Source organism: Physeter macrocephalus, chromosome 11 (assembly GCF_002837175.3).
Source record: "Physeter macrocephalus isolate SW-GA chromosome 11, ASM283717v5, whole genome shotgun sequence".
NCBI lineage: Eukaryota > Metazoa > Chordata > Mammalia > Artiodactyla > Physeteridae > Physeter > Physeter macrocephalus.
The window spans coordinates 77,701,365-77,714,975 of NC_041224.1; positions in this window are offsets into that span (position 1 = coordinate 77,701,365).

Genomic DNA, 13,611 nt, shown 5'->3' on the forward strand with positions numbered 1-13,611 from the left:
AGTATGGAGGTTCCTTAAAAAACTAAAAATAGAACTACCATACGACCCTGCAATCCCACTACTAGGCATATACCCTGAGAAAACCATAATTCAAAAAGAGTCATGTATCACAATTTTCATTGCAGCTCTATTTACAGTAGCCAGGACATGGAAGCGACCTTAGTGTCCATCAACAGATGAATGGATAAAGAAAATGTGGCACATATATACAATGGAATATTAGCCATAAAAAGAAACAAAATTGAGTTATTTGTAGTAAGGTGGATGGACCTAGAGTCTGTCATACAGAGTGAAGTAAGTCAGAAAGAGAAAAACAAATACCATATGTTAACACATATATGTGGAATCTAAAAAAAAAAAAAAAATTGTTCTGAAGGTCCTAGGGGCAGGACAGGAATAAAGACACAGACATAGAGAATGGACTTGAGGACATGGGGAGGGGGAAAGCTAAGCTGGGACGAAGTGAGAGAGTGGCATGGACATATATACATTACCAAGTGTAAAATAGATAGCTAGTGGGAAGCAGCCGTATAGCACAGGGAGATCAGCTCGGTACTTTCTGACCACGTAGAGGGGTGGGATAGGGAGGGTGGAACGGAGATGCAAGAAGGAGGAGATATGGGGATATATGTATATGTATAGCTGATTCACTTCATTATAAAGCAGAAACTAACGCAGCACTGTAAAGCAATTTTACTCCAATAAAGAGGTAAAAAAAAAAATTTAGTCCTATGATTCATTCTAAGTTAATTGTTATACATGGTGTAAGGTACAGATCAAAATTTATTTATACATGGACATCAAATTATTCCAGCCCCACAACTTTTTTTATTATTGAAGTATAGTTGATTTACAATGTTGTATTTGTTTCAGGTGCACAACAAACTGATTCAACATACATATATATATATATTCTTTTTCAGATTCTTTTCCATTATAGATTATTACTGTAGGTCCTTGTTGTTTATCTGTTTTATATATAGTAGTATATATCTGTTAATCTCAAACTCCTAATTTATCCCTCCTCCCTTTTCCTTTTGGTAACCATAAGTTTGTTTTCTATGTTTTTGAATCTATTTCTGTTTTGTAAATAAATTCATTTGTATCATTTTTTTAGATTCCACATATAATTGGAATCATAAGATATTTGTCTTTCTCTGACTTACTTCACTTAGTATGATAATCTTTAGGACTATCCATGTTGCTGCAAATGGTATTATTTCATTCTTTTTTATGACTAATATTCCATTGTCCATATATACCACATCTTTATCCATTCATCTGTTGATTGACATTTAGGTTGCTTCCATGTCTTGGCTATTGTAAATAGTGCTGCAATGAACATTAGGGTGCATATATCTTTTCAAATTAGAGTTTTCATCTTTTCTGGTTATATGTCCAGGAATGAGAGTCCTAGATCATATGATAACTCTATTTTTAGTTGTTTAAGGAACCTATATACTGTTTTCCATAGTGGCTGCACCAATTTACATTCCCACCAAGAGTGCAGGAATTTTCTTTTTCTCCACAACCTCTCCAGCAGTTATTATTTATAAGCTTTTTAATGATTGACATTCTGACTGGTGTGAGGTGATACCTCATTGCAGTTTTAATTTGCATTTCTCTAATAATTAGCAATGTTGAGCATCTTTTCATGTGCTTGTCCAGCCCCATATCTTGAAAAGACTATTGTATCTCCAAATGAATTGCTTTTGTGTATTTGTCAAAAATAGTTGGCTACATATATGTCTGTATATTTCTGGACTCTATGTTTTACATCATGACCTATTTGCTTGTCCTGACACCAAAACTGCACTGTCTTCATTACTCTAGCCTCATAATAAAATTTAGAATCAGATAGTGTCAGTCCTCCAAATTTGTTCTTTTATAAAGCTGTTTTGGCTATTCTGTATTTGTTTTATTTCTGCATGGATTTTAGAATCAGTTTGCCAACTTGTAAAATAAATTATCTTGGACTTTTGATTGGGCTTGCATTTATTTGGGAAGAACTGACTGCTTGATAATATTCAGTCTAGTGAACCATGAATATGGTGCATCCCTCCATTTATTTAGGTCTTCTTTAATTTCTCCCAGCACTGTTTTGTAAACTTTAGTGCACAGATCTTGCATATCTTTTGTCAGATTTATCTTATACTATTTAATATTTTAAAATATTGTAAATGTTATGGTTTTTTTAAAATTCAAATTTATTTTTCATCATTGGAATATAGACCTGTAATTGATTTTTTTATTAAGCTTACATCCTAGAAATTTACTAAACTCATGAAATAGTTCTATTAACTTTTTGGTAGATTCCATTGGATTTCCAATGTAAAGGATTATGTTTTCTACAAATAAAAGATACTCTTGTTTCTTTCCAATATTAGTGTTTTAAATTTATTTTTCTTGCCTATTGCACTGACTAGAACCTTCAGTGCAATGTTGGGTAAAAGTGGTGTGAGTGGATATCCTTGTCTTCTTCCTGATCCTGGGGGGAAATCCTTCAGTTTTTCACATTGAATATGATGTTAACTGTAGGTTTTGGTAGATGTTTTCTATCATGTAGAGAAAGTTCCCTTGTATTCCTAATATATGAATATCTTTTGACAGGGCTAAAGTTCAATTTTGTCAAATGTTTTTCTGTACCTATTGAGTTGATTACATGATTTTCTATTTTTACTTTATAATATAGTAAGTTACCTAAATTGATTTTCTAATATAAATCAACCTTGCATTCTGAGGACAAATCCCAATCATTCTTGATATATCATATTTTTAACATATTGTTAGTAATTTTGCTAAAAATTTGTTTTAAAATTTGCATCTACGTTAATGAGGGATATACTATAGTTTTCTTGTAATGTTTCTGTTATATTTCGATAGCAGGCCATTCTGGCTTCATAGAATGACTTGGGATTAATTTCCCCTTCTTCAGTTTTTCCAGAAGAACTCTTCTAGAATTGGTATTCTTTCTTTCCTGAACGTTTGATAGAATTCACAAAGTAAAGATATCTATAGTATTTATTATTACAATAGTTAATTATTTAATACATACTAAGTTATTCCAATTAACCAATTTTTTCTTGAGTGAACTTTGATCATTTGTGTCTTTAAAGGAAATTTTCCATTTCATCTAACTTGTCAAATTTTTAGCCATAAAACTTTAAAAAAAACATTTATTATCCTTTTGATAACTGTATAATGTATAGAGATGTCACTTCTCTCAATCCTGATTTTAGTAAATTTTTTTTCCTGATTAGTATGGTTAGAGGTTTATCAATTCTATTGATTTTCTTAAATAACCAATTATTGACTTCATAGATTCTCCTTTGTTTGTATTTTCAGTTTCATTGATTTCTACGCTGATTGGTATTATTTCATTTTTTTCTATTTGCTTTATGGTTTCTTTGCTCTTTTTTTGTCTGGTTCCATAAGGTGGAGGCTGAGGTCACTAACTGAGACCTTTCATCTTTTCTAAAACAGGTCTTTCATGTGATAAGTTTAACTGCAAGTAATGCTTTAAGATGACTTACAGATTAATATATGTTGTGTTTTAATTTTCATTCTGTTCAAAAATATTCTCTAACTTCTCTTTGAATTTTTTGAACCACATGTTATTTAGAAGTATGTTATTTATTATTAAATATGTGGGGATATTCCAGAGATCTTTATCTTATTGATTTCTAAGTTAATTCCATTTTGGCCAGAGAACATACTTTGCAGTTTTAATTTGCATTTCTCTAATAATTAGCAATGTTGAGCATCTTTTCATGTGCTTGTCCAGCCCCATATCTTGAAAAGACTATTGTATCTCCAAATGAATTGCTTTTGTGTATTTGTCAAAAATAGTTGGCTACATATATGTCTGTATATTTCTGGACTCTATGTTTTACATCATGACCTATTTGCTTGTCCTGACACCAAAACTGCACTGTCTTCATTACTCTAGCCTCATAATAAAATTTAGAATCAGATAGTGTCAGTCCTCCAAATTTGTTCTTTTATAAAGCTGTTTTGGCTATTCTGTATTTGTTTTATTTCTGCATGGATTTTAGAATCAGTTTGCCAACTTGTAAAATAAATTATCTTGGACTTTTGATTGGGCTTGCATTTATTCTACAGAACAATTTGGGAAGAACTGACTGCTTGATAATATTCAGTCTAGTGAACCATGAATATGGTGCATCCCTCCATTTATTTAGGTCTTCTTTAATTTCTCCCAGCACTGTTTTGTAAACTTTAGTGCACAGATCTTGCATATCTTTTGTCAGATTTATCTTATACTATTTAATATTTTAAAATATTGTAAATGTTATGGTTTTTTTAAAATTCAAATTTATTTTTCATCATTGGAATATAGACCTGTAATTGATTTTTTTATTAAGCTTACATCCTAGAAATTTACTAAACTCATGAAATAGTTCTATTAACTTTTTGGTAGATTCCATTGGATTTCCAATGTAAAGGATTATGTTTTCTACAAATAAAAGATACTCTTGTTTCTTTCCAATATTAGTGTTTTAAATTTATTTTTCTTGCCTATTGCACTGACTAGAACCTTCAGTGCAATGTTGGGTAAAAGTGGTGTGAGTGGATATCCTTGTCTTCTTCCTGATCCTGGGGGGAAATCCTTCAGTTTTTCACATTGAATATGATGTTAACTGTAGGTTTTGGTAGATGTTTTCTATCATGTAGAGAAAGTTCCCTTGTATTCCTAATATATGAATATCTTTTGACAGGGCTAAAGTTCAATTTTGTCAAATGTTTTTCTGTACCTATTGAGTTGATTACATGATTTTCTATTTTTACTTTATAATATAGTAAGTTACCTAAATTGATTTTCTAATATAAATCAACCTTGCATTCTGAGGACAAATCCCAATCATTCTTGATATATCATATTTTTAACATATTGTTAGTAATTTTGCTAAAAATTTGTTTTAAAATTTGCATCTACGTTAATGAGGGATATACTATAGTTTTCTTGTAATGTTTCTGTTATATTTCGATAGCAGGCCATTCTGGCTTCATAGAATGACTTGGGATTAATTTCCCCTTCTTCAGTTTTTCCAGAAGAACTCTTCTAGAATTGGTATTCTTTCTTTCCTGAACGTTTGATAGAATTCACAAAGTAAAGATATCTATAGTATTTATTATTACAATAGTTAATTATTTAATACATACTAAGTTATTCCAATTAACCAATTTTTTCTTGAGTGAACTTTGATCATTTGTGTCTTTAAAGGAAATTTTCCATTTCATCTAACTTGTCAAATTTTTAGCCATAAAACTTTAAAAAAAACATTTATTATCCTTTTGATAACTGTATAATGTATAGAGATGTCACTTCTCTCAATCCTGATTTTAGTAAATTTTTTTTCCTGATTAGTATGGTTAGAGGTTTATCAATTCTATTGATTTTCTTAAATAACCAATTATTGACTTCATAGATTCTCCTTTGTTTGTATTTTCAGTTTCATTGATTTCTACGCTGATTGGTATTATTTCATTTTTTTCTATTTGCTTTATGGTTTCTTTGCTCTTTTTTTGTCTGGTTCCATAAGGTGGAGGCTGAGGTCACTAACTGAGACCTTTCATCTTTTCTAAAACAGGTCTTTCATGTGATAAGTTTAACTGCAAGTAATGCTTTAAGATGACTTACAGATTAATATATGTTGTGTTTTAATTTTCATTCTGTTCAAAAATATTCTCTAACTTCTCTTTGAATTTTTTGAACCACATGTTATTTAGAAGTATGTTATTTATTATTAAATATGTGGGGATATTCCAGAGATCTTTATCTTATTGATTTCTAAGTTAATTCCATTTTGGCCAGAGAACATACTCTGTGATTTAGATACTTTATAATTTATTGAAGCTTGTTTTATGTTGCAGAGTATGGTATATCTTGGTAACTGTTCCATTGTGTGCTTGAAAAGAATGTATATTCTGTGCTCTGGGGTGGAGTGTTCTATAAATATCAATGAGGTCTAGTTGGTTGATTGTGTTATTCAAACCTATAATGTTACTGATATTTACTTGTTCTATAAATTATTGAGAGAGCAGTACTGTAATCTCTGACAACAGCTGTAAATGTCTGTTTTTCTTTGGCATGCTATCAGTTTTTCTTCATGTATCTTGAAGATCTCTTATTAAGTATATGCTATGGTCTGAAAGTTTGTGGCACCCCAAAATTAATATGTTGAAGCTTAATCCCCAGTGTGAAGGTATCTGGAGGTGGAGCCTTTGGGATGTGATTAGGTCATGAGGGCAGAGCCCTTATGACTGGGATTAGTGCCCTTATAGAGGAGACCCCAAAGAGGTCTCCTGACCCTTCTGCCATATAAAGACACACAAAAATGTTAGATGTCTATGAACAAGGAAGCAGGTTCTCACCAGGCAATGAATCTGCTGATGCCTTGATCTTGGACTTCTAGCCCTCAGAACAGTGAGAAATAAATTTCTATTGTTGTAAGCTACCTAGTCTATGGTATTTTGTTATAGCAGCCTAACAAATTAAGACAGTATATAATCATTTAGGCATGTTAGGTCCTCTTGATGAACTGACAGATTTACACAATGAAATCACATTTTTATGCCTGGCAATATTCTCTTTATTGAAATAAACTTTGATATAATACAGCCTCTTCATCTTAAAAAAAAAAAACTCCATAGCACATTTAAAAAGTAAAAACTTTATTGAGATATTATTCAATTATCATAAAATTCACCTATTCTAAAGTGTACAATTCAGTTTTTTTAGTATATTCATATAGTTGTGGAACTATGACATCATTTAATTTTAGAACATTGTCATTATCTTCCAAAGAAACTCTATATCCATTAGCAATTACTCATTATCATCCCTCTCTCTAGCCTCTGGCAACAATAGTAAATTTTTGTTTCTATAATTTGCCTATTCTGGATATTTTATATTTATTCCAGATGGAATCTGGAATCATGGAGTATGTATTCTTGTGACTGGCTACTTTCATTTAGCGTAACATTTTCCAATGTATCCGTGTATCTTTCCATTAATTTACGTTTTTTTTTATGTCTTTCAGCAATATTTAGTAGTTTTCAGTGTATAAGTCAAACTTATATGATTAAATTTATTCTTAACTATTCAAATATTTTTATGATAATCTAAGGAATTGTTTTATTTATTTAATTTAAATGTTCACTGATAGCATTTAGAAATACAATTGATTTTTTTTTAATATTGACCTTGTGTCCCATGGCTTTGCTGAAATTGTTTATTAGTTCTAATAGTGTGTATGTGTGCATGCGCACACATGCATGCATGTATGTATGTATTTGGATTCCTTAGAATTTTTTGTATACAAGAATATGTCATCTGAGAATAGACATATTTTTATGTCTTCATTTCTCATCTGGATGCCATTTATTTCCTTTTCTTTCCTAATTGGTCTGGCTAGATTCTGCAGTACAATGTTGAATAGAAGTGAGGAGAGCTGATATTCTTATCTTGTTGTTTCCCTCTTTGATCTTAAGGGAAAATAATTCAATCAAACCTATTACCTGAAGGTTTTTGTATATGCTCTGTATAAGGTTTAGTAAATTTTCTTCTATTCCTACTTTTTTGTTTCTTTTTATCACCAATGTATGTGGATTTTGTCAAATACTTTCACATTATCTATTGAGATGATCATGTGTTTTTTTAAATTAACATGTTGTATTACAATGATTTGGTTTTTTTTGATGTTAAACCAGTTTTGCATTCCTTGAATAATCCTGCTTGGTCATGATGTATAATCCTTTATATGTTGCTGGATTTGGATGGCAGAGATTTTGTTGAGGAATTTTTATGTCTATATTCATAAGGGATATTGATCTTGTGATGTCTTTGCCTAGTTTTAGAATCAAGGCAAGACATGGTCCTAGGGTTTCTTTCTGGAAACTTTCAAAATTATACTAATTTAGAGGGGAGACCTTCAAGATGGCGGAAGAGTAAGACATGGAGATCACCTTCCTCCCCAAAAAAACATCAGAAATACATCTACATGTGGAACAACTCCTACAGAACACCTACGGAATGCTGGCAGAAGACCTCAGACTTCCCAAAAGGCAAGAAACTCCCCATGTACCTGGGTAGGGCAAAAGAAAAAAGAAAAAAACAGAGGCAAAAGAATAAGGATGGGACCTGCACTTCAAGGAGGGAGCAGTGAAGGAGGAAAATTTTCCACATACTAGGAAGCCTCTTCACTGGTGGAGATTGGACAGAGCAGGGAGGGAAGCTTGGGAGCCATGGAGGAGATTGCAGAAACAGGGGTGCAGAGGGAAAAGTGGAGAGATTCCTGCACAGAGGATTGGTGCCAACCAGCACTCAGCAGCCCGAGAGGCTTGTCTGCCCACCCACTGGGACATGTGGGGGCTGGGAGCTGAGGATCTGGCTTTGGGGGTCAGATCCCAGGGAGAGGACTGGGGTTGGCTGCATGAAAGCCTGAAGGGGGCTAGTCTGCCACAGCTAGCCAGGAGGGAGTATGGGAAAAAGTCCGGACCTGCCTAAGAAGCAAGAGACCATTGCTTTGGGGTGTGCAGGGAGAGGGGATTCAGAACACCACCTAAACGAGCTCCAGAGACGGGCGCAAGGCACGGGTATCAGCGTGGACACCAGAGATGGGCATGAAACATGAAGGCTGCTGCTGCAGCCACCAAGAAGCTGTGCAAGTACAGGTCACTATCCACACCTCCCCTCCCGGGAGCCTGTGCAGCCCACCACTGCCAGGGTCCCATGATCCAGGGACAACTTCCCCGGGAGAACACACAATGCAACTCAGGCTGTTGCAATGTCACACTGACCTCTGCTGCCTCAGGATCGCCCCACATTCCATACCCCTCCCTCCCTTCCGGCCTGAGTGAGCCAGAGCCCCCTAATCAGCTGCTCCTTTAACCCTGTCCTGTCTGGGCAGGAACAGACACCCTCAGGCGACCTACACACAGAGGTGGGGCCAATCAAAAGCTGAACTCCAGGAGCTGTGTGAAAAAAGAAGAGAAAGGGAAATCTCTCCCAGCAGCCTCAAGAGTATCAGATTAAATCTCCAAAATTAACTTGAAGTACCCTGAGACTGTGGAATACCTGAATAGACAACCAATAATCCCAAAATTGAGACAATGGACTTTGGAAGTAACTGTAGACTTGGGGTTTGCTGTATGCAACCAACTGGTTTCTGGTTTTACATTTATGTTAGTTTAATATTTAGAGTTTATTATGATTGTTAGATTTGTTTATTGATTTGGTTGCTCTCTTCCTTTTTTTAAAAAAAATATATATTTTCCTTTTTCTCTTTTTGTGAGTGTGTATGTGTATGCTTCTTTGTGTGATTTTGTCTGTATAGCTTTGCTTTTACCATTTGTCCTAGGGTTCTGTCTTTTTTTTTTTTTAATATCATTTTTAGTGCTTGTTATCATTGGTGGATTAGATTTTTGGTTTGGTTGCTCTCTGAATTCTTTCTTTTTTTATTTTTAATTTTTTAATTGTTAATAATTTTTTATTTTAATAACATTATTTCTTTTTATTTTATTTTTATCTTTCTTTCTTTTCTTTTTACTCCTTTTTCTTCTGAGCCGTGTGGCTGACAGGGTCTTGGAACTCTGCCAGGTGTCAGCTCTGTGCCTCTGAGGTTGGAAAGCCGAGTTCAGGATATTGGTCCACCAGAGACCTCCCAGTTCCACGTAATATTAAATGGTGAAAGCTTTCACAGAGATCTCCGTCTTAATGCTAAGACCCAGTGCCACTCAACAACCAGCAAGCTACAGTGCTGGACACCCTATGCCAAACAACTAGCAAGACAGGAACACAACCCCACCCATTAGCAGAGAGGGTGCTAAAATCATAATAAATTCACAGCCATCCCAAAACACACCAGTGGACGCAATCCTGCACACCAGAAAGACAAGATCCAGACTCATCCACCCGAGCACAGACACTAGTCCTTTCCACCAAGCAGCCTACACAACACACTGAACCAACCTTAGCCACAGTGGGGAGACACCAAAAACAATGGGAATTACACTCCTGCAGCCTGTGAAAATGAGACCCCAAACACAGTAAGTTAAGCAAAATGAGAAGACAGAGAAACACAAAAGGGATGAAAGAGCAAGGTAAAAACCCACCAGAACAAACAAATGAAGAGGAAATAGGCAGTCTACCTGAAAAAGAATTCAGAGTAATGATAGTAAAGATGATCCAAAATCTTGGAAATAGAATGGAGAAAATACAAGAAATGTTTACCAAGGACCTAGAAGAACTAAAGAGCAAACAAACAATGATGAACAACACAATAAATTAAATTAAAAATTCTCTAGAAGGAATCGATAGCAGAATAACTGAGGCAGAAGAACAGATAAGTGACCTGGAAGATAAAATAATGGAAATAACTACTGCAGAGCAGAATAAACAGAAAGGAATAGAAAGAACTGAGGACAGACTTAGAGACCTCTGGGACACAATTAAACACACCAACATTCTAATTATAGGGTTCCCAGAAGAACAAGAGAAAAAGAAAGGGACTGAAAATATTTGAAGAGATTATAGTTGAACACTTCCCTAATATGGGAAAGGAAATAGTCAATCAAGTCCAGGAAGTGCAGAGAGCCCCATACAGGATAAATCCAAGGAGAAACATGCCAAGACACATATTAATCAAATTATCAAAAATTAAATACAAAGAAAAACTATTAAACACAGCAAGGGAAAAATAACATACAAGGGAAGCCCCAGAAGGTTAACAGCTGATCATTCAGCAGAAACTCTACAAGCCAGAAGGGAGTGGCAAGACATACTTAAAGTGATGAAAGGGAAAAATCTACAACCAAGATTACTCTACCCAGCAAGGATCTCATTTAGATTCAATGGAGAAATTAAAACCTTTACAGACGAGCAAAAGCTAACAGAATTCAGCACCACCAAACCAGCTATACAAGAAATGCTAAAGGAACTGCCCTAGGCAGGAAACACAAGAGAAGGAAAAGACTGGCAATAACAAGCCCAAAACCATTAAGAAAATGGTAATAGGAACATACATATTGATAATTACCTTAAAGGTAAATAGATTGAATGCTTCAACCAAAAGATATAGACTGGCTGAATGGATACAAAAACAAGACCTGTATATGCTAGCTACAAGAGACACACTTCAGACCTAGGCACACATACAGACTAAAAGTGAGAGGATGGAAAAAGATATTCCATGCAAATAGAAATCAAAAACAGCTGGCATAGCAATTCTCATACCAGACAAAATAGACTTTAAAATAAAGACTATTACAAGAGACAAACAAGGACACAACATAATGATCAAGGGATCAATCCAAGAAGAATATATAACAATTGTAAATATTTATACACCCAACATAGGAGCACCTCAATACGTAAGGGAAATGCTAAGAGCCATAAAAGGGGAAATCGGCAGCAACACAATCATAGTAGTGGACTTTAACACCCCACTTTCACGAATGGACAGATCATCTAAATTGAAAATTAATAAGGATACACAAGCTTTAAATGACACATTAAACAAAATGGACTTAATTGATATTTATAGGGCATTCCATCCAAAAACAAGAGAATACACATTCTTCTCAAGTGCTCCTGGAACATTCTCCAGGATAAATCATATCTTGGGTCACAAATCAAGCCTTGGTAAATTTAAGAAAATTGAAATCATATCAATTATCTTTTCTGACCACAACACTATGAGACTAGATATCAATTACGGGAAAAAAGCTGTAAAAAATACAAACACATGGAGTCTAAACAATACACTACTTAATAACCAAGAGATCACTGAGGAAATCAAAGAGGAAATTTAAAAATACCTAGAAAAAAATGACAATCAGAACACAACAACCCAAAACCTATGGGATGCATCAAAAGCAGTTCTAAGAGGGAAGTTTATAGCAATACAATCCTACCTTAAGAAACAACTAACATCTCAAATAAACAACTTAACTTTACACCTAAAGCAATTAGAGAAAGAAAAACAAAAAAAAACCCCAAAGTTAGCAGAGGGAAAGAAATCATAAAGATCAGATCAGAAATAAATGAAAAAGAAATGAAGGAAATGGTAGCAAAGATCAATAAAACTAAAAGCTGGTTCTTTGAGAAGATAAACAAAATTGATAAACCATTAGCCAGACTCATCAAGAAAAAAAGGGAGAAGACTCAAATCAATAGAATTAGAAATGAAAAAGGAGAAGTAACAACTGATGCTGTAGAAATACAAAGGATCATGAGTGCTTACTACAGGCCACTCTATGCCAATAAAATGGACAACCTGGAAGAAATGGACAAATTCTTAGAAATGCACAACATTCCGAGAGTGAACCAGGAAGAAATAGAAAATATGAACAGACCAATCACAAGCACTGAAATTGAAACTGTGATTAAAAATCTTCCAACAAACAAAAGCCCAAGAACAGATGGCTTCACAGGCGAATTCTATCAAACATTTAGAGAAGAGCTAACACCTATCCTTCTCAAACTCTTCCAAAAGATAGCAGAGGGAGGAACACTCCCAAACTCATTCTATGAGGCCACCATCACCCTGATACCAAAACCAGACAAAGACGTCACAAAGAAAGAAAACTACAGGCCAATATCACTGATGAACATAGATGCAAAAATCCTCAACAAAATACTAGCAAACAGAATCCAACAGCACATTAAAAGGATCATACACCATGATCAAGTGAGGTGTATTCTGGGAATGCAAGGATTCTTCAATATACACAAATCAAACAACGTGATACACCATAGCAACAAACTGAAGGAGAAAAACCATATGATCATCTCAATAGATGCAGAGAAAGCTTTTGACAAAATTCAACACCCATTTATGATAAAAACCCTGCAGAAAGTAGGCATAGAGGGAACTTTCCTCAACATAATAAAGGCCATATATGACAAACCCACAGCCAACAAAGTTCTCAATGGTGAAGAACTGAAACCATTTCCACTAAGATCAGGAACAAGACAAGGTTGCCCACTCTCACCACTCTTATTCAACATAGTTTTGGAAGTTCTAGCCACAGCAATCAGAGAAAAAAAAAAAAAACAAATAAAAGGAATCCAAATAGGAAAAGAAGAAGTAAAGCTGTCACTATTTGCAGATGACATGATATTATACATAGAGAATCCTAAGGATGCTACCAGAAAACCACTAGAGCTAATCAATGAATTTGGTAAAGTAGCAGGATACAAAATTAATGCACAGAAATCTCTGGCATTCTTATACACTAATGATGAAAAATCTGAGAGTGAAATTAAGAAAACACTCCCATTTACCACGGCAACAAAAAGAATAAAATATCTAGGAATAAACCTACCTAAGGAGACAAAAGACTTGTATGCAGAAAACTATAAGACACTGATGAAAGAAATTAAAGATGATACAAATAGGTGGAGAAATATACCATGTTCTTGGATTGGAAGAATCAACATTGTGAAAATGACTCTACTACCCAAAGCAATCTACAGATTCAATGCAATCCCTATCAAACTACCACTAGCATTTTTTACAGAACTAGAAAAAAAAATTTCACAATTTGTATGGAAACACAAAAGACCCCAAATAGCAAAAGCAATCT